The 26,718-nt window shown below is 42.6% G+C and overlaps 1 protein-coding gene across 5 annotated transcripts in view; it reads right to left on the bottom strand.

The window, feature by feature from the left end:
* Positions 1–26,718, bottom strand: part of Apba2 (amyloid beta precursor protein binding family A member 2) — a 218,902-nt gene that overhangs the window by 113,920 nt on the left and 78,264 nt on the right. For 3 of the 5 annotated variants that reach the window (XM_048790387.1, XM_048790383.1, XM_048790385.1), the window contains one exon: positions 14,940–14,993. The exons of 1 other annotated variant lie outside the window; for it this stretch is intronic. The gene's annotated coding sequence lies outside the window, so the exon portion shown is untranslated. The remainder of the gene's footprint in view (positions 1–14,939; positions 14,994–26,718) is intronic. One more of the 5 variants, XM_048790384.1, reaches the window with a different exon arrangement.

Here is a 26,718-nt window from a genome sequence, read left to right on the forward strand (position 1 = left end):
TCAGGGCCTCACTAAGTTGCTGAGGCTGGCTTTGAACTTGTGATCCTCCTGCCTCAGCTTCCCAAATCGCTAGGATCAGTATAGTTTTTATTTGCATTTCCCTAATTACTAATGATGTTAAACATTTTTCATGTATTTGTTGGCCATTTGTATTTCTTCTTTTGGGAAGTGTCTGTTGAATTCATTTGTTCATTTATTAAATGGGTTATTTGATTTTTTGGTGTAAAGGGTTTTTTTTTTTAGCTCTTTATATATTCCGGATATTAATTCTCTGTCAGAAGAATAGCTAGCAAAGATGTTCTCTCTTTCTGTGGGTGCTCTCTTCACATTCCTAATCATTTCCTTTGCTATGCAGAAGCTTTTAACTTGATGTCATCCCATATATTAATCTTGGCATTATGTCCTGAGCTTTAAGCAGTCCTATTGAGAAATTTCTTGCCTGTGTCTAAAAGCCAGAGTGTTGATCCTACATTTTTTTTTCCTAGGAGTTGCATAGTTTCTGGTCTAATTCTGAGGTCTTTGATCCATTTTAATTTGATTTTTGTACAGGGTGAGAGATAAAAGTCTAGTTTCATTCTTCTATGTTTGAATAACCAGTGGTTCCAGCACCAATTGTTAAAAAGGGCTGTCTTTTCTCCAATATATGTTTTTGGCACCTTTTCAGGGATCAGATGACTGTATCTTTGCGGGTTTGTCTCCCTGTCTTCTATTTGGTGTCTTCGGTCTGTGTCTGTTTTAATGCCTGTACCTTGCAGTTTTTGTTACTATCACTCTGTACTATAATTTGAAGTCAGGCATTGTGACTGTGTGCAACCTTTCTTATCAGGATGCTGGGATGTGGAGCAGCAAAGAAGTGGAAGTACAGCCCCAAAACTGCCAGCCTTCAAACGCTGAAAACTAAATTGGGCTTTTATAGAGAGCAACAGTGTAATAAGTGGAGCTGGGTCAACTAGACACCCATATGGAAGAAAAATCTGGACATTTGCTTCATACTACACATTTAAAAATCAGCTCTGGGGCTGGGATGTAGCTCACTGGTACAGTGCTTGCTTAGTATAAGTTAGGCCTTGAGTTCAATCTCTAGCATGTCTAGAAAAACAAAAAGAAAAAAGAAAGAAAGAAAATAAATATCAGCTTCAGGTGGATTGTAAACCTAATGTGAAAGTTCAAACAACAAAGCTTCTAGAAGCTACCATAGAGAATGTTTTCATAATACTAGGTTAAATATAGATTTTCTAATCAGAGCACAAATAGCACTGACCTAAAGGATCGAGATTGATAATCTGGACACTCTCTGCACCAAAAAAATATCACCAAAAGTGAAAAAGAAAGAATATAAGAAAATGTTTGTAATATGTACATTCAGCCAAGTTCACATGTATCAAATATATGAAAACTCTAAAAGAAAAAAAAGCTCTAAAATAAAAAAAAGAAAAATGAACAAAATATTTGTGTAGGACTTCAGAGAAGATTTCTAAATGACAATTAAAAATATCCAAAAGAGATTCATTATTAGTTTTCAGAGAAATGCAAATTACAACCACAGGATCCCAACCTAGGTCCACCAGAATTAAAATTTAAATGACTGACATCTCCAATTATTGGCAAGGATGTGTAGCAAATAAAATTCTTCCATTTATTTGTGGAAGTATAACTTTAGTACAAGCATTTCAGAAAATTAATGAATAGTGTTCACTAATATATAAACACACCCAGACCCTGTGATCTGACAACTCAATCCCTAGATAGATACTCTATAGAAATGCAATCAAGTGTGCAGCATGTACATAAAAATGCTCCAAGCAGTGATAAAGATCCTGAAAAGATCCATATGTTCACAAAATGAAGAATGAATTCTTATATATTTAATGTAAACTATAAAACAGTAACAGTCAATGAGCTAATGTTACACTCTACACCCATGAATTATTCTCAGAAATGCAATGTTGTATGAAAAAAGTTACCATAAAACAGTACATCTGATAGCCACTCATTTATTAGAAAATTCAAAAAGTAGCAAAAATACTTGGTGATAGGATTCTGGTTATCTTTGGGTATGGGGCTGTACAGTTAGAAGGGAAGTCTAGGGGGAGACTCTTGGGTCCTGGTGGTTTTATGTCTTAATCTGGGTCGTAGTTTCATGGATGTGCTCCTTTTGAAAAAAAAAATTCATGGCACTGAACCCAGGATCTTTGTACTTTTCTGTTTATGTTATATTGAAATTAAGAAGCTTGGGTTTTTTTTTTTTTTTAATGGTCTTGCTTATCACATTGCTATTGCATGTTGTTCAGTCCAAAATTGAAAACCACTTAGAAGAGGTGAATCTCCAAAACTTCCTCCCACCCTGGTAGTAATTCCAGTTGCTGGTTATGAGGATGTGGATTGTTCTAGTGGCGGGGAGGGGGATGCAATTAGGTGACATATTAGGGACAGGGCTCATCTTTTCAAGTTCTTCAGTTTCTGTCCTGAGCTACAGGCTCTGCCTGCTGCCACAGTACCATAAACATTGCCTTAACTTCTGTGAGTCAGTGTTACTGCATTCTCTATGATGTCCTGGTGCACAAAGTGATCCAAGGCACTAGTGTCACATTTGACAATCCAGTCGGGAAAGGGGAGCCAGCCAGCTTCCCCTCCACACATATGCACACCTGGGTACTGGTTAAACCACCCTGGAGAACAGATTCCCAGCTGCCCTGATTAAAGGACAGAGACGTGTTTACCATTACACTTGGAGAAGAGGAACAGGAGAAAGTAGGGACTGGAATCCAAGTCTCAGAGTGGTGGGAAGGCAGAAACTCAGGGACATATAGACAAATTATAGCTAGAATTCATGTGTATTGCATGTCTCTGTCACTGGCCCTGTGCCTTTGATAACACCATTTGGTAAATGTTTTACTAGATACGTTGCTAAGTTCTTTTCCTGTTTTTTTTTTTTTTTTGTTTGTTTGTTTGTTTTGTTTTGTTTTAATTTGATCCCAGGCCTTCATGCATGCTGGGCAATATCTACTACTGAGCTATATCCCCAGCCCCTTTTTTATTTTTTATTTTGATACTAGGTGCTAAGTTTCCCCGACTGGCCTTGAAATTGCAATCCTCCAGCCTCAGCATCCCAAGTAGTTGGTATTATAAGAGTATAATCTTTTCATTTTAAAATTGTGGTAAAATATACATTAACTTAAAATCTACCATCTGAACTATTTTAAGAGTACAGTTCAGTGGCACTAAATGCATTCATGTTATTGTGCAACTGTCCCCATCCCTCTCCAATACTTTCTTCAACTTGCACAACTGAGACTCTGCCTACTATCTCCCCTTCCCCTGCCCCCAGGCCCTGGTAACCACCATTCTGCTTTATGTCTCTATGCATCTGTCACAGGTGGTGTGCAGAGATGGACAGTCACTTCTTAGACTGATCTCAGGACCAAGTTGTCAGGGGCCCTTTAGGTTCTTTCCAACTCTAAAAGGTTCTGGTTCTTTCTGGAACCTGGCTGCCAGAAGGGATTCTAAACATGTCCCTAAATCTCCAGCATGAAGGTCTGGACCTCAGTCTCCCTGCAGCACCCCAGTGAGCAGGTGTGGATCATCCACCAACTCACTGAGTCTGGAGTTAGTGAAAGAATGGAGGAGATGATTATTCTCACAAATGAATTCATTCCATGAATAATTCAATCCTGCCACTCTGTGCAACTATGGCACCAGCTTTGGTCCTAGTAACTCCGCCAAATGCCAGATGTGCATTCCTTTGGAAGTGCTGACTGACTACCACTCTACTCTAGGTGTTGCTGTGAAACTCTCTAGTAGATGTAATTAAAGTCCATAATCAGTTGACTTTTAGTAAAGAAGAGGATCCTAGGCAATGTGGCTGGTCCTTACTCAATTCACTGAAAGGCCTTAAAGCAGACTGAGGCTTCCTTCAGGAAAAGCTCCTATGGACTTCAGCTTCAGCCCCTGCCCTAGAGTCCCTGCCTAGAGTTCCTGTGGTCCTTACTCACAGCTTTCCCTGAGGATCTCAGGCTTGCTTAGTCAAGCCCCACAACTACACAGCCAATTCATCAATCAGTCTCTGAATATCCATCCCCTGCTGCTTCTCTGGCTCAACTCTGACAGACCAAGCATTCCCACCTAGCCTCTAGGGCTCCATCTCATTGTCAAAACCATACTGGTTTATACTCCTATCTCCACAAATGGTGCATAATGAATTTGCCGTAGATCTCCTGTCAGCCAGCTGGGGACCTGGAGCTAGCAGCTTAACCATTCTGAGTTTCTGTCCTCAAAAAGCAAAACTCTGATTGAAATGACAGATCTGTAAGGCCCTGCCCAGCATCAAGAGAATCTAAGCCCTTTCTTGGATGAGAGCACAAAATGCAGAAGATCATACAGCACCTCTCCCAATTAAAGCTGGCTGGAACAACCAATGAGTGAAGAGAGAGCCTACAATTTGGGAGCAAATTTTTGCCACATGCATGTCAGATAGAGCACTAATCTCCAGGATATGTAAAGAACTCAGCACATTCATACACTGCTGGTGAGATTGCAAATTAGTGCAACCACTCTAGAAAGCAGTATGGAGATTCCTTGGAAAACTTGGAATGGAACCAGCATTTGACCCAGCTATCCCACTCCTCAGTTTGTACCCAAAGGACTTAAAATCAGCATACTACAGACGCAGCCACATCAATGTTTCTAGCAGCTCAATTCAAAATAGCTAAACTGTGGAAGAAACCTAGATGACCTTCAATAGATGAATGGATAAAGAAACTGTGGTTTATATACACAATGGAATATTACTCAGCATTAAAATAATAAAATTATGGCATTTATTGGTAAATGGATGGAGTTGGAGAATATCATGCTAAGCAAAGTAAGCCAATCCCAAAAAACCAAACGCCGGAAAAAAAAAATGGCCCCAGCAGCTATTTGGGTGTCTACTCTCCGCCCAGAAGCAGTAACTTATCTATAACATTAAAGCAAATGCGGGAGTCTGGGATGGGGTGCCTTCAAGTCTGCAGAAGAGAGTGGGGAGAGTTAGACTGCAAGCTCCCTCTCCTAGGTTTTATAGCCCTGTGGAGCCTAGTTCAGCTACTCTCTTCTGGCATTGCATAAGACCTCACACACCACATCTGTAAGCTTACTTTCTTTTCTGTAAAACAGAGATCATGAAGTCTACTTTACAGAGTGTTTAAGGAGTACTAGTTAAGTCTAATTATTAGCTACATATGTCTGCACATAGTTGAGCTCAATAAAGGAACATGGTAGCCCCCAGAGGATATATACCAAAACCCCCAGTGCCTGAAACTGAGGCAATAGTATCAAACTCTAAATATACAATCTTTTTTCCTATACCTGCATACTTACAGTACAGTTTAATTTATAAATAAGAGCTTAACAACAATTACTAATAATAAAATAGAATAATAATAAAATGCATTAATAATTTTAAAATGTACTACTACTGCTGCCACTGAATTAGCCAAGGCTGAGAGGGGAGAATGCACTAGTAGAGAGAAGTAAAATTACATGCAAGATATCTGCCTCCTAGGTGGCTACTTAGTGCAAACACAGAACCTCTCAGAGAACCGGGCAAGCAGGTGCTTCAAAGCATTAAAGAATCATTTGTTTCACTGGGTCCCACCCAGAGCCATGAAGGTGGGCATGGCTGAGATGCTGTGAATGATCTGCCTTGAACTCTACTCCCACCCCACCCCTCGGACGATGTGAGGAAAGGGAAGCACTTAAGATTGACCTATTGGCTAATGGCTCCCCAAACCTGATGGGTTTTTATCTGAGGTGGAATCACACTTTGTCACACACACGAGCTAATTTCTTTTGGCAACTGACAGGTCCCTCAGTTAATAACAACTTGCAGTTTCTCCTGCCGTAAAACACCCTAACTTTGCTGCAAGATCCCTGAGTAAGACTGTCAGGACTGAGTATTGACAAAAATAAAAGACAGACATACATACATCTAAATGAATGTTGTCATCCTCAGCCTTGACGTTGAGAAGCCACACAGATAACCCAGTGTTTTCGGTGAAAATAACACCGCAGGGAGCTCCTTTCAGAATCTAATTCAGATGAGTCAAGCCAACCCTCCAAAGAGCACCAGCCACTCATGAAGATATCTCCTCAAAATGTCCAACTGGTGCTCCATGATTTCCCGTGTGATGATCCCCTCTGCACATTGTAGACATCACTCCCACTTTCCAGAGAGAAGACAACCTACATATGGAAATGTCTTTCATTGCTCCCCAAAAGTAAGAAGCTCTCTTCCTTGGCCCCAGCCCACCTCCAGATTCCCTCCTTGCTGCATCTCTGACAGCCATTGCTTCTCTGCCCATTCTCCAACAATCAATTGTCCATCTTTACGGAAAATACCTTGTTTCCACCTGTCTCTATTCTCTCTGTGTTCCCTTTCTTGGCCATTCTCAGTCGGGGGAAAGTCCTATAATTCACTTTTTTTACCTTTTAAAATCTCACTTGATCTCTAGCGACCATCACTGAAAATCCTAAGGGTCAGTCCCTGCTTATTTCAGTCAAACTTTCTGGCCACTCTCCATGATACTCCAGGGCACCAGTTTCTCCACCAGGGCAAAGTGTCAGGGCCATATTTCCCTATTCATTCCATCTCTTCCCATAGAGCTCTTCCCCACCCATGGTTTTGACTAGCACACATTGGCATGTGACTCCTGTTGGGGCTCACAAAACATGTCATTTGGGACCTCAAACTGAGAGCACCTGGGAAGCAGCAGATGCAGGGAAGGGTCTTCCCTAAAGTCCCCTTATCTACCTACAGACCAGTTCCACCAAGGGACCTTATGAAGGAGGAACACAGTTGTCTTTAATCCTCTTACAGAAATGTCATCAACGTCTTTAACCAAGGAAGATTAAACTCAGCACAGAAGGAGACAAAAATCAAATAACACACCCCGAGTGTAGAGGCCACTGTCTGTCCTCTGGGTTCATTCTCTCCCCTAAAAATCCTTCATGACCCCCCTCTGAAGCTGCCCCAGCTCCCCATTTCCCATTCCCTTATAACAAGGACATTTAAGTTTAAACCATCGGTCCCTCTTTGACCTTCATATTTTGTGTGACTCCTATGCACATAGGCATGTTAGTAAATTTGTGTGCTTTTCTCTCATTAATCTGCTTATTCTCGGTTTGTTTCAGTCACAGAAATGTCAGAGGGAAAGTCTGAGCTTCCCTGCACTCCCAAGTCCCTACCCACACACTTCCAAGACCATAGCTCCTGGGCTCACCATGGAGTAGGGAACTTAACAATTGTTTTCCCACATCCAAACAGGTCCTCTCCCCCCCGAGTTTCCACCTCACTCTCCCACTGCCTGCTCCCTTGCCTGGACCGTCCACACCAGCTCTGCTGACTCTTCCTTCACAGTGCCTCTCACCTTGGTCCTGTCCTGCCTTCACTCAGGCCTTGACCTCTCTCCCCAGGGGCCCTATGAGGAACCTTTGCTGGGCAGGTCTTTACCCCCACCCTTACTTTCCACAGTCACATGTCCCCACCATGTCAGCCCTCTGATGAAGACCCCAAGGCTTCTCCTTGGCTATTCAAATGAGAATTTGACCTCTGACACCTCTTCTGCCTCACCTTCTATCTTCCCCCATCAAACCAGCTATATTCCTTGGGACCTGCCACACTACTTACTGTGTGCACACTTTGATCATATAAGTAGAAGTCTCCCCCAATGCATGGGGCATATGTTCCAAGACCCCCAGTGAAACCACAAATAAAGCATATCCTGTATGTACTATGTTTTTTCTATACATACAAACCTATGATAAAAATTAACTTATAATTTAAGCACTGTAATAGGTTTAACAATAACTAATAACAAAATAGAACAATTTTAACAATATGTTGCAAAGAAAGCAAAAAAGGATACAGTCTTTCTTGAAAGAGTCAAGACAAATATCAATGTTATGGAACTAAAATCGACCATGGGTAGCTGACACTACAGAAGCAAATCCCTGGATAACGGGGAACTACTGTATGTGTTTCTGTTGGCCTGGAATGCCCTACCTTTGTATCTCTCTTTCCCAGAAATCTGTACTCTTCCTTCAGAATGAAAGATCAAACTCCACTTTCCCCTGAACAACTTACTAGGCAGCTAAGTCCCCTCTTCCCTGGGGTCTACACTTCATCTCCCTTAACATCAACAGATGAAAGGAAAAAGAAAGTGTGGTATATACACACAGTGGAATATTACTCAGCCTTAAAGAAGAATAAAATTATGACATTTGCAGGTAAATGGATGGAGCTGGAGAATAGCATGCTAAGCAAAATAAGCCAATTCCAAGAACCAAAGGCCAAGTGTTTTCTCTGATATGCAGAAGCTAATTCACAAAAAGGAGGGGCTAGGGAAAAAGAAGCACTTCCCAGCCTGAGGAGCACGGGGACTACCATTTTCAGGAATATCTCATGGGACTCCACAGAACAGTTTGGGAATGCCTGATTGCACACTGATGTCCTCACTTAGGGCTGGACATAATTAATTAGATCTGAATATCATTAATAAAAATTACAGACAGAAATGACTAACTTCCTTCAATTTAATCACATTAATTATGTTAGGCTCAACCTAGTGACAGCTCATAGTGCTGTTTTTTTTTTTAACACATTTTTCATCTTTGTAAAAATGGTGTTGATAAATTTTTTTCTCTCCTAAAATGCAACTAAAAAATAAAAAAGAATTGGGTGTCAGAGCAGGAGTTCTCAAATATTTGAAAACACATCCGTCTGAAAGAAAATAATAATGGGCAGCTCCATGTTCTCTTTTGCCTCCTCTAGAGAAGGAAACTAATGACATCAGGGGAATATTATGAGCTATATAACCCCATCCATTGTGTGGTTCATTCACAATCCACTTGCCCTCCCCATTAAACTCCTGAATTCCCACTTTGCAAAGGAGGAAAATGCACTTCTGAGCATTTAAGAAACTAAAGCTAAATAATGACCCCATCCTTCTTGAGCATCTTCTGTATATGAGGCATAGGACTGAAGGATGCATATCAAGCAGGCATCTGAATCCAGACACATTAACAGGCAGACAGGCAAGAATGAACAGGCAGAAGGACTGTGGGCTCAGATGCCCAATTAATGCCTCCAAAGGGGTGGCCTGCGAGCCTTGACTATGAGGATGAGAACCACACAGAGAGGGATCAGCCACACAAGGCCAAAAGGATTGCCCTGTGTGAATGCAGCTCCTGAAAGAACAGGGCCATGTCAATGACCAAAGCCTGGATTGCTGAGAAATCCTAACCATTTCAACAGAATCATCTGTAAAAAAGTGAGGCCAGGAAGTCAGCCAATAAGAGGATCAACTAGTAAACCAGAGCAAGATGGCCCATTAGAGGAACACACAGCACAAGAACAGTATGATTGTGTGTGCATCCATTAAGGTGTCCAACACAACATCTTCATGGATTCACTTTCTCAAATACACAGAAGAAGGAGTGGAAGACAATCAGGCAAACCTCCATGTGTACACCATTCAGGATTCACCCTCACTATCATCCCCACACCTCTCCCCCCTCTCTCTCCAGACCCCCAGTACAGAATCACCAAGCAACACATGTCCTTTACTGCATGGAATGTCCTCCGATAACTTTCACTCTGTTCTATGCATTTTAAAACTTTTTAAAATGCCTGTTGTGAACCACTTATGATTGTTAATTTTTTTTATTATTTCTACTCTACTATAATGTTTTGTTTCCATTACAGTTAACTTTGCCTTTATATATCCACAGTCCATATAATCATTTTTTTACTTTTTCTTTTGAATCCCATTTTATTTTTTATTTATATAATAGCAGAATGCATTACAATTCTTATTACATATATAGAGAGTACAATTTTCATATCTCTGGTTTTATACATAGTATATTCACACCAATTCATGTCTTTATACCTGTACTTTGGATAATAGTCATCATCACATTCCACCATCATTAATAACCCCATGCCCCCACCCTTCCCCTCCAACCCCTCTGCCCTATCTAGAGTTTGTCTATTCCTCCCATGCTCCCTCTCCCTATCCCACTATGAATCACCTCCTTATATCAAACCAAACATTCGGCATTTGGTTTTGGGGTTTGGCTAACTTCACTTAGTATTATCTTCTCTAACTCTATCCATTTACCTGCAAATGCCATGATTTTTTCTCTTTTATTGCTGAGTAATACTCCATTGTGCATATATGCCACATTTTTTTTTATCCATTCATACAATTGTTAATTTTATGTGTTAACTTAACTGGACCATTTTCTATGGATGCCCAGAAAATCTGGTTAAACATGATTACTGGGTATATCTGTGAGAATGTTTCTGAGAGAGATTAGCATTTGCATTGGTAGGCTGGTCAAGGCAGGTGGCCCTCCCAGTGTGGGTGGGCTACATCCAGTCCAGTGAGCCCCTGACTAGAACAAAGTGGTGGGCGAAGGTTGAGCTTACTCTCTACCTTACTGCTTGAGCTAGGCCATCAAGCATCTCCTGCCCTCCATGATGGTGGTTCTCAAGCTTTCAGGCCTGGACTAGAATCCATACCATCAGCTCTCTGGCTCTCAAGCCTTTGAATGTCACTTTTGACTTTGCTGGGCCGCCTGCTTGCGGAGGCCAATCATGGGACTTCTTGGCTTCCATAATCACATGAGCCAATATGTTATAATAAATCTGTTGATAGACAAGTAACTGGTAGATGGAACCTAAGATAGATCGATCTATCCTAAGATAGGCAGATCCTATACTGGAGATGATTAATAGACCACCAAATCCATCTCATGGCCAGCTAAAGCATGTACACTCATGAGTGGTGGTATGGTTTCTATCTTAAGTGACCCCAGAGGCCCATATGCTGAACAGTTGGTCACCAGCCTGTGGCACTACTAGGAGTTAATGAACCATTAGGATGTAGGGCCTAGTGGTAGGAGTTAGGTAACCGGGGATGTGCACTAGAAGGGGATATCAGGACCCATGTCCCTTCCTCCTTCTCTTTGCCTCCCAGCTGCCATGGGTGAGCTACCTGCTCTGCCACACACACACCCCCCCACACCATGATGTAGTGTCTCCACAGGCCCAAAAGCAACAGGGCCAAGCGACCATGGACTGAAACCTCTGAAACCGTGGGCAATATTAACCTTCCCTCCATATAAATTGACTTATTTCAGGTATTTGTCACAGTGATGGAAATCTGACTAACATAAATGAAATTGCTAAGTCATGGGGAACTCAAATTTCCACCTTATGAAATACTCCTCTTTGGAGAACAATTATTTGCTAATGTATATATGTGAATGGTATCTCATTGCTAAGTGGCAGTTCCCTGATTAGAAGTGAGGCATAGTGCATTTGGCTATTAGCCATTTTAGTCTTCTCCTTCTCCCTCTCCTCCTCTGCTTCTCCTTCCCCTCCTCTCCCCGACTCCTCCTTCTCTTTATATAATTTGTCCATTTTTTAAAACTCTGTTATCTTCATACTGATTTGAAAGAATTCTTTACACAGCCAGTATACCATATCTTATAATAAATTTCCATTATGAATATTTATTCCTGTTTGTATTTATCTTTAAAAAGTTTCTAATACTGCTATTCAATTAATTGGTCTTCTCTTTTATACTGTGTATGGGGTGTGTGTGTGTGTGTGTGTGTGAGAGAGAGAGAGAGAGAGAGACAGCACACACTTTAGTTTTTCCTATGCCATACAACATACCGGAAATATCTTCTGTGTGTTTTAACATTTTGCTTTTTTACATTTAGGTCTACAATTCTCTGAGCATTGTATGCACATATGCTGTGAAGCAGGGATTTCATTTTATTTCATTTTATCTTCTCTCATGTGGTCATTTAGTTGTTATGTATCATTTCCCACCTGGTCAATTATACATCTCTGCTACATCCCAGATTCCCATACATATGACACCTTAAGCCACTACCCCTTCCTACCTGTCCCCCTGGCTACATATATTCAAATATCACACAGTCTTAATCATTATTGCCCTTCACCAGGAAGCCCACTGCCCTGGTCTTATATCATCCTCCCTCAGTGCTCTGGCTCTGTGTTTTCTCTTGGCATAGTAGCTGGGAATTTCTGTGCATTTCTTTGGATCTTATATTTTTTAAAACATTTTGGCTGGATTTCACACAGCATTTATATGTGTCTATACTGGGGTAGGAACATGATGATATCACATCAGTCAGCAACTTCCTGAATGCCACAGCCTCTCACTTCATATATTTTCTGAGTCTTGCCATGATTTAAACACAGTTAGTCTTTCCATCATTCCTTTCAGGATAATGACTGAATTGATATAGTTCACTATTCACATTTTACAGACCAGAGCTAATAGGACTGATACATAAAATAATGAGATCTAGAATTTAATTATTAAAAAAAATAGAAAAGATCCTCTAACTTTTCATGAAGGTGGACGTATACTCGTAAGATTATTTTTGAGAAGACATCAGGCACTTGGTGAGTATTAGTATTCTGAAGTTACAGAATGGTTACGGAATAATTCCATTTGCAGTAGAAAAATAAATAAACCCAGGCCTTTTCTTCTCTTTGCAGATCTCCTCACAGAGATTCATTCTGGCATAATTGACATTTTAAAATATCCATTTCATTGCCACTTTTCTTTTCAAGAAGGAATATGCTTTTCTGCAGGGAAGCTATAGAGAATTGTGATAAGCATATTCACTTAAATGATGGGCCTATTACACTGCAGATGGGTGAGAGCAATCAGGAAGAGAGCACAGTGTCTGGTCTATTCCAACTGATTTTGATCCTTTATTAGTATTTCAGGCTCAGGAGCGGGAAAAAAAAGGAAGAAAGAAAGAAAACTTATTCCTTAGAGGTACAAATTGAAATTCCCCATGGCTCCATCAGAATGCAATGACATCTCAGTTCATTAAGGAAACATTCAAGAGGCCAATTTCATAGTGGAAAGTCCATAGAGGGTGGAAAAGTTGGGCTACGGGTTTGACCCCATGCTCCCAGCGGTGCAGGACTTCACTGTAATTTGTGAGACTGCTTCCCTACAAGTAACATCTCCTCCCTTCACAAGCTGCCCTTACTGTGTCGACGAACAAAATCTTCTCCCTTGACAGAATCCACTCAAATTCTTTGGCATTTTTAGAGCTGAGATTTGATGATGTATCTGATGAGGTTAAAACTGCAGTGTGTTCGTAACTCTAAATAGAGAATCAAATGGAACTGAAAAGGCCTGTTGTAAGGACAAAAGTAAATCCACAAACTTTAAAAACCAATAATAGGAAAAGTTCAAAACAGCCCAGACCCATTAGAAACAAGGCAACTCCTCTGAAGTTTCACATTCTGTTTCCTTGGACAGGAGCTGATTGCTCCACAACTATTAAGTGCCTTATGAATGTGCTCCAGACAAGATTCACACAGAACCTACTATCCAGGGCATCTGTGACAAGAAGGCTCCCCAGTTTGATGCAAGGGAATTCCTACCCCTGGACAGCACAGGGATTATGAGTGGCCACCTAGACATAAGATAGACACTGAATTAAATGAAGCTGCCTGCTTTATAAAACAAACAAAAATAGGTTTAAGTTGCTTCCAATAGCAAGACCTATGGGCTCCCGCTACCCTCGAGGTAAAATAGCAGTTCTGAACCCAATTCTTAATGTTCCAGAATCCTGGTCTTGCCCCTGGTAGTCTTCATCTCTATCAGAAGTAGCACAGAGCTTTCCCTGGGACACCCAAAGTTTTCCTCTCCTTTGTGAATCCCAAAGCCACCACTACCCTATGTATGACTATGGATGGTGAACCCATCCAAGCCCAGCAGATGAATCCATAAGAACCCACAAAACCCATCCTAAGCTCCGACCAGCTCTCGGCATCAGGACACAGAGATCAAGACTTCTGCAGCCTCTTGGCCTCTAATAACTTTCTCCTCTGCCAACCACTCTCCAAACACAGCTCAACCCACACACCAGCTTCCCTACAACCAACCCACCTGCTGTGCCTCTGGCCCTGGAAGAAGAGCCAATTCAGCTTCTATCCAGAACCCACCCCTCCAAGTCTCCCCTTGCTGAGCATTCAGCTAGCACCTTGGCTGTGCTCCATAGATCCTGCGGAATAAGAACAAGCTAAATGCTGACTGTGGATGTGATCAGGACGGTAATACGGCTTTTCTCACAGGGCAACAGCAACTCAGAGCCACCCTTCATCCCCAGCAAGCTGAGGCCTCTTTTTGATCCAAATTAAACCTCTTATACTTAGCTTCCTAATACTCCACAGTGTTTGACTTTTCAAAGTAGGCTACAGGTTGAATAGCCTTCATCCAAAATGCTTTGGACCCAGAAAGCATTTCATATTTCAGAGTTTTTAGGATTGGGGAATAAATAACATAACTTCTCATGATAGTGCTCAAAAATATCTGTTCTGAATTATTTTGGATTTCAGATTTTGGATAAGAGATGCTCAACCTATAATGAGTGCCCATGTTTAGATAGCAAAATTTTTCAAGTGGTGTCTGTTGTTAGTATCTACTTTCAATGTAAATGGGAATCTGGGTTAGGATCACACAAATTAATGATTGAGCCCAGTGAGGACACTGATTTAAAGAAAAGCCCAGGGCAGGTGGGGAGAATGAATGGGGTGAGTATAAGTTGCTATTGTTCTGGGTGGTGGGGAAAGGTGTCAGCTCCGGGGAAAGTAAGTGGCCAATGAGAATTCCAACATTCATCCACTCCTTGGGTGGGAATCAAACCCCAGCTTCAAACTCCCAGTGCTAAGACAAACACTCAATCACACACACACACAGTTCCCGGAAACAAAGAACCATGACAATTGCCGGGTTCCATTTGCAGTGTAGCATCTGGCTAGTGAAGCAATTCCATTCCCCACGTGTCAGAAGCAAAAGCTCACTCCAAGTAAAAAGCTCACTCGTGTTTCTTACCGAAAACAACTGGTTTGATAATGTCCTGGAAAACCTCCTGGTGATCAAATCTTTCTGGAACAAAGCAGAATGAAATAGAGGAAATTACTTAGGTTACAGAAATGACACAGGTGCTTATAGAGAGTTCCTTCAAGTATGAACATTTAAATGAGTGAGAAGCTCTGAATCACCTATGAAAGTGAACAAATTATAATTCTAATGAGATGATCAGAAATTACCCTAAACAAATAATTAAAATGTTTCTTTAGTCATTTCATCACATAATTATTGCCTTAAGAACAACATGTTGGGCAAATAAAGTGATGGCTTGTGTACCATTCTGGAAGGAGAGACTACCCGCATATTAATGAAGCTCCTCAAAGCCTTCATGAATATGTATCTTCCCACAACAAAGCTTGACCCCAGTGGTTTGCAGAACCCGTGTTTTGTGACACTTTCAGAGAAAGCTGACATGCATGTGGCGGTTGGAGGAGAATGACAAGTAACTAAAGGAAAGAGAAAGGAAGTCCCCTCACTTCCCTTATCCAGGGTCTCAGTCCACCTTTCCTCCTGGGAAAGATGGTTTCAAAAGAGAACTGGAAAGAGGCCACCAGGTCTCACCTGTCCTTTAAATAGAGAAAGCTTTTCAGATGAAAGTTGAAGAGGAAGCCATATAGCCTGGAGGGGTTCAAAGTCAGACCTTGAGTGGATCAGGATTTTGTGATGAGGGCCACAAAGACTCAAGGGAAAGATACCTGGGGTGGGACAGAAGGAGAGGGCTTCATTTGTCCTAAATTCCTCTTCTCCCTCCCATTTTGCTAATGTCAGATTGAGTTATAAAGCATCTTGAATTTTCTTTGTCCCTTTCAAAAACAATAGCAAAATACCCCTCCTTCCTGGAGCCTGCTCAATTGGAAAGCACAGGGCTGAGATCTTCATGAGCAGATGTGCTGGTTGCACAGTTCACCTTCAATCTATTCCTAGGGTCTAACGTCACAGGGGAATGGCATCATTCGTTGGGGGGAAGAAACAGGGTCTTGCTATTGGCACCTGCTCTGCAATCGTTTCTACTTCACAAAAATCTAATCCGGACTTGGTGTTATCACTTTGCTAACAAAGCCAGATGGCTGCTCTCGGTTGCCTGGGCAGACATTTCTAGCAGTGGGTTTTAATTAGGGAACTTCCTCCACTCCAAACTGGCCCTGTACAGATGCCGCTGGTCCAGATATAAAGGAAACTGACAGGATATGACAGGATATCCCTTAGAAGGCTGAGGAGATTTCCATTTTGACTAAGTCACCTGTTAAAAGAGAACTACAAAATGGTTAATCTGCTGGCTTTTATTCAGAGGTAACTTGACATTCACATAGCCGTTCGGTTTCTTTCCAAGACTATTGTACATAAATTGCCCTTCAGTATCTGTGCCTCTGAGCTTCACAGATTCTAGCCCTTTGAAAGAAGGCTTCTTTCTCCTACCCAAGTGAACATCACAGGTAAGGCATTTCAACCACACACAGGCTTTCCAAACTCAGCCGGTGTGGGCTTCTTGCTTCCTGTATGAGCATTAACAAAGCCCTCTGCAGCCTCTTGCAGCGTGCCTCAGTTCCATCTTGCATAAAGCATGGAAAATAAGAATGATTTCAAAGGTGGCTGGGGAGGTGAAACTCTGGAATACCGCTTGGGATCACACTTGCATCAAATATTTTTCCTTCTCCCCCAAAGCTCACCATCTGAGGATCTCCAGAATTAAGTAATTTCTGGGTTAGTGCATGAACTAAATGTTACATCTAGTCACGAGACCACTTCACTGGCTGTCAGGAGATGGAGCCTTGGGTCCTCACTCAGTTACAAGTTAGCTCTATGACCCAATCACAGCAGTCAGTGGATATGGTTTGCATATAGTTTGCCCCCTCTGAATTCATGTTGGAATTTAAACCCTAGTGTGAGATATTAAGGGGTTGGAAACTTAATCTCACTATGGTGTTCAGAGGTAGGGCTTTGGGGAGATCAGGATTAGATAAGGTCATCAGGATGGCAAGCAACCCCATGGTTGAATCGTAGTAGCTTTTTAAGAGGAGGAAGAGAAACCAGAACACACAAAAGTGTTCTTCCTGTCTTTTGCCCTGTGATGCCCTGCACCCACTCTGCTCCCACTGGTTCCTGTCCCAGAGGCACCTTGGGGACTCTCAGAACCTGTTTGAGGATACCCTCCTCTGCCAGGGGAGGCCTGCCCATTGCCTCCTTCCCTGGAGGGAGCCGGCACAGCTCTCCCTGGGTCTCCCCTGAGTCTGCAGGTCCCCTGAAAGGACAGTCTCATTCATCTGTATCTGAGCATCCCCCACATGCTCCACGCGGATTCCCAACAAAGGCACAGAATCATCAAACCCCTCGGGAGCAACGGCAGCGTGCTGTACCTTACATAAACACTTCCATACGAGGAAACAGGCCCACATCTGAACTCAATTTAGAATTGGTTTTTAAGTGTCTATTTATAGGCATCACACAACCATCTCTGGTGGATGGTGGAGAAGTCAGGGCTCTGGGCTCCTGTCCGCTGCAATTCGTTTGCATTCTTTTCATGTTTATCTTCTCTTATTTCCCAGCAGCATTTTAACTCAAATGCAAGGTCACCTACCACTTGGACCCAGCATCACTTATCAGTTTCTCTACAGAAAAATGCTAATTTTCTTCCCTGTGCAGCAGTGCCCTGTCCCCTCCCAATCCAGGACCCCATGGTTGCATTGGCTAAAGTGGAGTTTTGTTATTTGAATGACCTGTGTCTTTGGACAGATGGTTCACCTTAAAGACATGTCCCACAAGGTCATGAGACCCAGGAAGGTCCATTGGGGGTCAGCTGTCATCTCTCCAACTGACTCTGAGTCACCAGCCAGCCAGGCACATTTCAGCTCATTCCCAGTGGCTGGAAAGAACACAAAGATTACAACATGGTTCGCTTGGATCACCTGAGCTCTTCTTCATGGTCTAGCCATTCTTAGAACTGCCATACACCTTTCTCCATTGCCTTTCTTCCTCTTTGGAAAGCAGTGAGGGACAGGCCAAGTCCCCAGTCCCTCTTGGCCATTTGTAATTAGACAGAAATGCCAGAGTTTACTCTTTTTCTAGGAATTTAAAGTCATTTTTGGAATAATCTTCTAATCCTTTGCAATCTCCAGAGTGGAAATACAAGATTAAAACACTCTTCTCTCCAAGCTATCTGCTCATTCATAGGTTTGGGGTTTTATTTGGTGCAGGGGGTGAGAGGAGGAAGGGGTGCATCTTATAGCCTAGCTTCTTGGCAGGGTCATGCAATACAAGCCACAGAATCTCTCTTTTCCCATGAGAATGACTGGATCCTCCAGGATGCTGGGCTCCCTGAGCCCCCCACCCTGGGAACCAGCCCAGAAGCAAACATAGTCTTGTCCATGACTCTGAGTCCACAGCAGAACTCAGACACAGAGAGCACTTCAATCCACAGTCCTCAGCCGCCTGACTTCAAATACCACCCACGAGGTGCGATTCCCTCTCAAAGATTGCTTCTGTGGCAGTTGGCACTAGGTTTCAGGACTGATTAATTTTCCCACAGGACACCACTTCAACTGCCATCATCAGTTTCTGTATTATTCGATATGCAAATTTCTGGCAAAAAAAATAGATCTGTAATCAAACACAGTCTTTGAAATGCTGTGTTTCTAGGCACTCTAGAGGTAACTAGAAATGCTAAATATTCCTTAGAGTGGAGGGGTCCAAATTTGCTGATGCCTTTGATTGCTAAGCTAGGGAGGAAGGTCCCAGATCCAGAAAACATCCTCAAGGCCCTCAGGGGCACCAGTGCTTGGGGAGGGGGCCAGAGCAAGGAAACCACTCAATCTATGAGAACATCAAAGGACCTCCCGAGATAGGGCAGCTCACATAAACTCCCATCCAGAAATGATCACAGGTCCCAGAGCACAGTCAAGTCCAGGGTCAGGGGACTGGGTTCAGAACAAGTCTTTTAAAAAAAATTTCTTAGCAAAATTAAAGCCATAGTTACAATTTCACAAACTCCCAGATCTGGAGAGTGTCCCTGGAAGGCACCTAGGAGTAAGGAGCAGGAGAGATAGGAGAGATGGGTGCCCAACACAAAGGTAGGAACTGGCTGGAGTCAGGAAGTCTGATCTTCTCCAGGAGCAGTGGAATCACATTCAGAGTGTCAAGGGGACCAACCAGACTGCCTCTACTCTCATTTCTTCCTCCCACTGACCCCAGAGTTAGAGTTCAGTTTCCTTGGGTTAAATGGGCAACCCTGAACTCTGTAAAGAGACCAGGTGCTGGGCACACAGTGCCTTGAGATAAAGAACCAGGGAATGTGGTAAGGTATAATAACCCCTGAAACACTTGTTAACAGGACATTCTGGCCACACTGAGCAAGGGCCCTGTGATAGGCTCAGAAATGATCCCTGCAGAGCAGCACAGCCAGAATGATGGAGAGGTATCAAATTGCGCCAAAAGCAGAGCAGAATGCTGAAGCCTACTCTGCTTTTGGCTCTTCCAGGTACCATCTGGTGGTTATAGCTAGCACCCAAAGCCAGATGTGTGTGGGACTGGCAGCACCACTGCATGGGGAGAGATTGAATGCTTGCATGGCTTTCATGGGCCAGCCCAGGCTGCCACACACTCACCTGCACTGTGCTGCTTCCTAGAGGAAGTGGACAACTAGCAGAAGTCGGTATCTAATAGGTAAACTTTGGCACAAGAAGGTCTCCTGGGACCTGGTATTGCAGCCAATCAAACTGCCCCGAGAGGGTGCAATGAGATAGCCCAGTGTACTCACAGTTGTGGCTGGAACCACAAGTCACCTACGAGGAGAGTTCAGAGGGGAAAAAGGCTGCTTCCCCAGGCCAGGATACATGTTGATTATTAGGGACTTGGAGACGGGGGGGTCTCCACCTTCTGATGGGACACACAGGGACAGTGCTTGGGTGGGGAGAGCAGGTCCTTCCAGGACAGAGAAAGAGGCAACATGGAACCACTTTAGGAACAGGCCACAGATGAGTTTCAGTGAGGGAAAAGGGGGCTGGGCTCAGACAGGGGCCCCAGGGGCTCACAGGCAGTGGGAAGGGGGTTAGAGGTGGGTGACGGCAAAACTGGGGATGACCCACCTTGAGTAGAAATGAAAGTGCTGTTGACAAGTAAAATTTTTAAATTCTGAATAACTGAGTCCCTAAGCTGGCTACAAAGTAAAGTACTCAAATGTTAATAACTCCATTTATAATTTCAAGCATGTATTATTTTTCTCCTTCTGGGAAAGAAGCTACATCTTCAGAATAAAAAGCTCAAACTTTGAGATGCTTTGGGAACAAGCTGGATTTGAAGTTAGCCTTCAATGGTCTCAAAGTCTCAAGAACAATTGCCTGTTTGGGCAGGTGGCTCCTGGCTGTTAAAACACACCAGAATACTACACAAACTGCTATCGTTAAAATGGTCAGAAAGCTCTCCATTCTTGGAAAAAAATCTGGAGGTGACAGGACATGTTGTATGAATGACACTGTGCCACCAGACCCTCACTTCCTGCTTCAGATTTGAATATGAAGATTTTAGGGGTGCTGTATTCCCTAAGTGGGGACTAATTCTTTCAAGGTGACTATTTCCTTTCATGGGACCAAGGAAGCCACACCAAAGGTAGAGTTTGAGGATACAGATGTGGAGTAATTTAATCTGTTCCAAAACTTGGAAATTTTTCTCTAAAACAAAACTGGACTTTAGAGTTCAGAAATGTGTTCTAAATCAACATTCAACAGTCTCGCTATTGTGAATTGTGCTGCTATGAACATCGATGTAGCAGTGTCCCTGTAGCATGCTCTTTTTAGGTCTTTAGGGAATAGACCGAGAAGGGGAATAGCTGGGTCAAATGGAGGTTCCATTCCCAGCTTTCCAAGAAATCTCCATACTGCTTTCCAAATTGGCTGCACCAATCTGCAGTCCCACCAGCAATGTACAAGTGTACCCTTTTCCCCACATCCTCGCCAGCACTTGTTGTTGTTTGACTTCATAATGGCTGCCAATCTTACTGGAGTGAGATGGTATCTTAGGGTGGTTTTGATTTGCATTTCTCTGATGGCTAGAGATGGTGAGCATTTTTTCATGTATTTGTTGATTGATTGTATTTCCTCCTCTGAGAAGTGTCTGTTCAGGTCCTTGGCCCATTTGTTGATTGGGTTATTTGTTATCTTATTGTCTAATTTTTTGAGTTCTTCATATACTCTGGATATTAGGGCTCTATCTGAAGTGTGAGGAGTAAAGATTTGTTCCCAGGATGTAGGCTCCCTATTTACCTCTCTTATTGTTTCTTTTGCTGAGAAAAAAACTTTTTAGTTTGAGTAAGTCCCATTTGTTGATTCTAGTTATTAACTCTTGTGCTATGGGTGTCCTATTGAGGAATTTGGAGCCCGACCCCACAGTATGTAGATAGTAGCCAACTTTTTCTTCTATCAGACGCCGTGTCTCTGATTTGATATCAAGCTCCTTGATCCATTTTGAGTTAACTTCAAGTTTCTAATTTTATCACCTTTCCTATATTTGCTTTTACATAAAATACTCTTAAGGGTTTCCTAAGCACTGTCATGAACCACATAATGACATTTCAGTCAATGAGGGGCCACAGATAGGTCACATAAGATTATATTGCCTACTGACAACCATCTTGGTTTGTGTAAGTATACTCTATGACGTGTACACACAATTACTAACTTGCATTCAACACATTTCTCAGAATGTCACACATGACTGTAAACCTAGGACTCCCATTACAGCATTGTTGAGCTGATTTGTTAAGGTAGGAGTTAAAATGAAAAAAGTGTTCTGTGCAGGATACTTTGACATATAAAAATCAGTAGCGTCACATTAAATGCTCTCAAAATCTACTAAAAAGCTATCATCCTCAAAACAGCATGATATTGCACAAAGCAGACACTTGGAGCAACAAAATCTTCACGAGTCTACTCTTGTGCAGCCTGTGGCATTAGAGAGACAGAAACACGGTTCCCTGTACCCTTCTTGGCAGAAATAGTTGCCTTATAATCTCAGGCATATTTCTCCAATGACCCTTCATATTAAGCCATTCCTGTTTTCTGCGAGAGGGCAGTGCAACACTGAGGTACTAAAAACTAGAACTCAGTGCCAAAACTGTCCATGTCACAGGACCAAGAAGGATGCCAGCAGGAAGCCAGGATGAAAGGAAAGGGGTGGTTTTCATTAAGGCTTGACCATGTCCGTGTCTGACCCCAAGGAATGAAGGACTAGGGGACGGTTTACACAAGCCCCCAGCTGCCTCTGCCTGGCTGTCCTTCTTTTTATTATTCTCTCCAAAGCAAATGAGGCTTCTATTTTTGCTGCAAGGAGTCTGATGCTTTCCAATTCCCAGGCGTCCCCTGGAGGGAGGCTGGGATTTCGTTTTCTATTCAGGCAAGCTCAGGGATTGAAGGGAGGGCTGCCCAGAAGGCTGAGAGCCAGAGAGAAGCAAGGCCTGCCAATCTTATCAAATGAGGACACAGCTCTCACTCGGGCTCTGGACAAGGTGACCATCCCTGCACACACAGAGTCCCATGTGACCATGAAGGGCCGTGTGCAGCAAGGTTTACTGATTCCATATCGTGCTCAATCTGACAGGCACGCTGTTTGCTAGAGTCTGAATGTGTCCCCCACAGTTCTTTGTTGGAAACCTAATCCCCTTGCAACAGTATTGAGCAGTGGGAGCTTTAATGCTGTTATGAGGGGTGGGGGGTTAGGTATCACAGGAGTGTGTTCCTGACAAAAGGATATTTGGCCCCCTTCTCTCTCTCCCTCTCTCACATTTTTACCTCCCATCATGGGTGATGCAGCACAAAGGCCCTTGGCAGATGCTGATACTTTGATATTGAACTTCCCAGACTCCAGAATGGTGAGCCCAATAAACCTCTATTGTTTATAAATTACTGGGTCTGGTTATTCCATAACCATTGCAGAAAATAAAATAAGGCACTATTTCACAGATATAAACTTAGTCCTTTCAGCTCCACTGTGCATAAAGAGCATTGTTGCCATCCCCAGTTCACAGATGAAAAAAAAAACTGAGGCAAATATTAAGCAGTGCACCTGAGACCACACAGGAAGTGCCAGAGCTAGAATTTAATCCTGGAAGTGTGCCCCCAAAGTCAACATTCTTTCTTAGCTATATACTATGTATGAAGGAAGAAAAGGAAAAGATACTTATAATAAATAAACCCAACAAAGGAATAGAATGATCAATAAGAAAATAGAAACAAAAAGTTGGAAAAGATATGACTAGTAATTCATAGGATAATAAACATACGAGATATATAAATACATTCATATGTATATATGAAAAGATGCTCAGCCTTATTGGCAGGCAAAGAAATGCAAATTAAGACCTCATGTAGATAACACTTTCATTGGACTGACAAATGTTAAAAACATTTGACAATACCAAGTGTTGTCAAGGAAAAGGCAAAGAGGAAACTCATATATGACTGGTGGGAAGGCTCATTAGTACGTACACTCACCCACTTTGGGAGGCAATTTGGCTGCTTCTAGTAAATTTTAAGATTCACTTCCTCTATCCCACAGCAACTCCAATCCTTTCTAAATACTCCAGAGAAATCTGGCTCATGTTCACAAAGAGACACACACTGAAGTCTTCATGACAGCCTTGCTGGTAATAGCAAGAAAGTGGAAACCATCTAAATATCCGTCAATGGAGAATGGACAGAATATTATATCCCTATAAAGCACTGAAAATGTGTGAATGACAACTACCTGCTTTCATGTGGATGAATCTCACAAATGTAATGTTAAAAGCAAAGAAGACAAGCTACACGGGGGGAAAACCCTACCATTTGATGTCCTTTATATAATATTTAAAGACAAAATGCAAATCTACCAGGCACAGGTATATTTACAAATGCAGTAAATGACAGACAAGCACCAGACTCAAACAGTGTTTACGAGTGTGGGAGACAAGATGCAACCAGGGAGGGGATCCCACGATATTGCTCACTGTGATGGGTTTAAACTATGTCCATAAATTCTTTAACATGTCCTTCAAAAAGTGGAGCCTGATTCCCTCTTCCTTGGGGACTGGATTTAGTGACTTACTTCTAGTGACTAAAAGAAAACAGAAGTGACAGTGTGGCTAATGACAGCAGTCATAAAAGGCACTGTGGCTTCCTCCTGATGTATTTTGGGATCACACAGTCTGGGGAAGCCAGCAGCCATGTTGTGAGGACTCTCAAGCAGCCCCATGGAGAAGTCCACTGACAAAGAACCAATACTTCTGCTGACAGCTTGTGAAGGAGATCTCAGAAGTGGACCCATCCTACCCTAGTCAAGCCTGCAGAGGACTGCAGCCCAGCCCACAATGTGGCCCAGCTACAACCACCCAGTTAAGCTGCTTCCACATTCCTGACCTACAGACTCAGTGTCTGAGATAATGTTTACAGTTCTATACTTCTGAGTTTTGACATAATTTGTTACCCAGTAATTCATGATCAAACAGTAACATTCCCTACCTTAAGCAGGTTACAGGTTCCTAGCTATTCATCATGTTAATCTTTTTACCTTTCTGCATGCTGCTGGGGACTGAGTGTTGGTGTCCACTCTAAATTCATCTACTGAAATCCTGAATCACAAAGTGATGGTTTTAGGGCATGGGGACTTTGAGGGGTGATTAGGTCATGAGGGTGGGGCCTTCAAAAATGAGATTAGTGCCTTTACAAAAGAGACCCCAGGGCTAGGCATGAGACTTGGTGATAGAGCACTAGTCTAGCATACAAATGGGTTTAATCCCCAGCTCTACAAAAAACAAACAAGCAAAAGGAAGAAGCCATAGAGAATTCCCTCACTTCTTTTACCATGTAAAGACATCATAAAAAGTCAGCTCCCTAGGGAGAAGGACACAGGCCTTCCCCAAACACAGAATCTGCTACATGTTGACCTGGAACTTCCAGCCTACAGAAGGTGAAAAATAAATTCCCTGTTGTTTATAAGCCACAAGTCTATGACATTTTGTTATAAAAAGCCTGAACAGATTAAAATATACACAAGCCAGGACCAGATCACCAAATATTTCATAATGAAATTTTTATTCCAAAAGACCAATTGAACAATGAGAGGAAAAAGAAGCCCATAGTGACCAACTGAGTTCAGGCTGGGACCATGGGGCTCCTTCTTATTGAACACGCCAGGTATTCCCCTCAATGACACACAGTAGGGTAGATAACGTGATATGACCGGCCAACACCAACATAGGAAACGCTGCCTGTCCCCAGGGACCACTGAGGAGTCCTCCACTTGAATGCGCTCAGTACTCCAGTACGCAATTACAAGTGATGGACAGTTCTAGACCAGGCACAGGTCAGGCATGTACTTCCCCTTTTTAGGTATTTGGGAAATCACTCTCTCCTCCGGGAGATAAGAAACTTAGACAAGCCCCTCTAAAAGGTTGAAGAACCATAAAAAATTGTGATTGAGCAAGAGAGGAAGGGACCAAAGGATTTCTTGCACTAAAATATTGAAATGGGGACTTTTTAAGAGACCTGCAAGGAGGCCATCATATGTTCTTAGTGGATCTTGCTGGAATGGAAGACATTTGGCAGCAGCCAAGGTGGTCTGAGTCTTTTACTGCCCTTCCCAGGCCTTAAGGCCATCAGAGAGAGGCAGAACTGCACACAAGCCAGGACCAGGTCAGCAACATGTCTGTCCTTCTCAGTGTCTGTCTGTTTGCCTGTTACTCTTTTCTTTAGGTTCCAGAGAGCAAAAGTGCATTTCATTTCTTAGGACCATGCTAGAGTTTGGATCCGAAATGTTCTTCAAAGACCCATGTGTTGAAGGTTTACTCTTCAGCTAGGCCCTTCTGTGAGGTGGTAGAACCTTTAAGAGATGGGGACCTAGAGGGGAGTTTTAGGGTTTTGAGACATGCTCTCAAAGAGGACTGTGGGACCCCAGACAACGACGACGACTCCTCCTCTTCTTCTTCTTCTTCTTCTTCTTCTTCTTCTTCTTCTTCTTCTTCTTCTTCTTCTTCTTCTTTTCTCTCTCTCTCTCTCTCTCTCTCTCTCTCTCTCTCTCTCTCTTCCTTCTCTGCCACTAGACTCCCTTCCAAGAAAGTGTTACCTCACCACAGGCCCAAAAGCAAAGGAGTCGACTGACCATGGACTGGAACCTCCAGTGGGTCAAAATAAACCTTTCTCTTTAGAAATTTATGATTTAAGGTATTTGTAATAGTGACAGAGAATTGACTCAGACCAGTCAAGCTGAACAGACTAATCCAGCTAAAGCAGCCAGAACCAGTGGAGTCCAGCAGAGCCAGCAGTTCTGGTCAATCATGAAGACACACCACCCAACTACTGAAGATCACTTACTTTAAATCCTCTCTTACAGTATAAATCCAAAATCTCACAACCTGTGCTATTTCCTTTGATTCACTCATTCAAAGAAAAAACAACCCAAACCCATCTCAATTGAAACAGCCACTTTTCTTGCCACCGCCTGACAACAGACACAATACAGACTAATACATTTCAAGCTTGCTCTTCTTTTTGAAAAAACACTCAGCTGGAGTGACAGAAGAGTTTAAGCCACATTTTTCATGTTCTCCTTTGACCTCAACTTGTTGGAAAAATCACCACTGAGAATCTGGGTCCATGTTCTGATTGCTCTTGTTACTCATCACTCTCTGGCTGGTGGATCTAGGGGGTAGGAGGAGTGCTGAGAAAAGCCACCCACCAAGGGGAGATGTGCAGCACTGGAGGTACCTCTGAAACCATGA

Source organism: Marmota marmota, unplaced genomic scaffold, assembly GCF_001458135.2.
Source record: "Marmota marmota marmota unplaced genomic scaffold, marMar, whole genome shotgun sequence".
Lineage (NCBI taxonomy): Eukaryota > Metazoa > Chordata > Mammalia > Rodentia > Sciuridae > Marmota > Marmota marmota.